Raw genomic sequence first — 2,196 nt, forward strand, 5'->3', positions numbered from 1 at the left:
ATAGAGAGAAATATATTTGAAACACATATAACATAAAATATTCACGTTTATTAAGTCAGAGTGGTAGACACATTTAAATCTTTGTGTTTTCAATTTAAAAAAAAAATACCCAAAAAAAATCAAAGTAGCAAAGTACTGAAGTCTCTTGTTAGGGCAATATAGAAAGCTCTGTGGCATTCATTTATGCCAAATTATTGATCACATACTGTTCAAGAGGATGATGGAACATCCTTTATATAGTAAAAGATATAAAGATTTGTAGACCAGAATCCAGGAATCATGGGTTACAATTTTGAGTCTAGAACTTGTTTCATGACCCTGGGTAAGCCACTTCTCTTTGAACATTAGCTTTATTTCCTGTTAAGATAAGTACTGCACCGGGCATGGTGGCTCAAACCTGTAATCCCAGCAGCACTGAAAAATTATGTGCATACCATTCCACTTACGAATTTTTTGTTTTTTTGTTTTTGTTTTTGTTTTTTAGTCAGGGTCTCCCTCTGTCACCTAGACTGGAGTGCAGTGCCACAAGCTCAGCTCACTGCAACCTGCTCCTCCTGGGTTCAATTCTCTCACCTCAGCCTATGGAGTAGCTGGGTCTACAGGCATGCGCCACCACGCACGGTTAATTTTTTTGTATTTTTAGTAGAGATGATGTTGGCCAGGCTGGTCTCAAACTCCTGGCCTCCAGTGATCTGCCCGCCTTGGCCTCCGAAAGTGCTGGGAATACAGGTGTGAGCCACCGGGCCCAGTCTCACTTATGAATTTTCTTGAACCCAATTCCAAACTGAAAAAACTTAAGCATAAGGAATTGCAACAGAGTTTTGATTTTTGTGTGATACTTCAATGTTTTTGAAAATTACCATTAAAAGGTTCAATTATATACCAAAGCAGACAGTATAATAAACTAACTTCCATGCACCTATCACTCACTCTCAACATTTATCAAGGTATAGCCATTGCTTGCATTATCTTTCCACTCTTCCCAGCCAGATTATTTTAAAGCAAGTCCCAACGTCCTAACATTTCCTGGTGCTTTTTAAAAAAATGTCCAAGTAAGTCTTTTTTTTTCTTTTTTCGATGCCTCCACCCTGCTGGTGCCCCAACCATGCTCTTGGTCTTCCCATGTTCAGGACTCCAGTCCTGCCGCAGGCACTGCTGTACTGTCACACCTCAGCTGAGAGCCCGCTGGACTGGATGCTCTGTAATTCTCTTTAGCTTGAACAATCCGTAATTCACAAAACCATAACCACCCTCACTCCAGGAGCCTCAGCTGAGGTCCGCATGACACAGTCTCAGGACAGCAGAGTCAGCTGACACAGGGATAGGGAGGAACCCATCTTCCCACTGCAAAGCACAGTCAGAGGTGGAGAAAAGGAGGGAAGAAGCCACAACCGGGAGGTGATCAGTGTGTGTGTACACTCCTAGTAACAAATTCCTCGGCTTCTACTTATCCCCATTGGCATTTCCTTTGCTTAGCAGTTAGCTTCATTTCTGAAATTATATTTTTGTTTCTGTTTTTATTTTTGTCTTTTTTCCTTGGATTGCTTTTTTTTAATATCATAGTTTTTAATTGCTAATATAAATATACTACGCATTCCGTTAACAAGGCCCCTACTGCCTTCTCCAATGAGTCCCCAGTGAGTGAAGCCTAGAGAGCTTCCTGGAAGGGCCAAGCCCCAGAGTCCCTGCCCTAGTGTCCTCCCAGCTCCCCTTAGTGCCCCACCACTGCTGGGACCCAGCCTTGGGCAACAGTGATGAAAGATTATGACACAAAAGTGACTTGCCTCTAACCCTGGCCCTTAACCCTAGACCACACTCAGCTCCTCACCAACCTCTGAACTCAGTGTCCCCAATTTGATCAGTATTGAGGCCCACAACAGACCCTCAATGTTCAGCAAAGAAGGCCCCTGGGGTCATTTAGTCAAAAACATCGTATATTGTCCCCCAGGTTCATGTAAACTCCCACAGGACAAGATGACTTTTCTCATTCAGACTTTGGAATCCAAGGAGGACACAGGAAGTCTCATACCTGCTCATGCTAAGCCTTTCTACTGCCAAGAATGGAATGACCATGGCCAGACATCATGGCTCAAGCCTGTAATCCCAGCACTTTGGGAGAATGAGGCAGGGAAATAGCTTGAGCCCAGGAGTTCGAGACCAGCCTGGGCAACATAGGGAGATCCTGTCTCAGAAAAA

This window comes from Cebus imitator, unplaced genomic scaffold, assembly GCF_001604975.1.
Source record: "Cebus imitator isolate Cc_AM_T3 unplaced genomic scaffold, Cebus_imitator-1.0 Scaffold253, whole genome shotgun sequence".
Lineage (NCBI taxonomy): Eukaryota > Metazoa > Chordata > Mammalia > Primates > Cebidae > Cebus > Cebus imitator.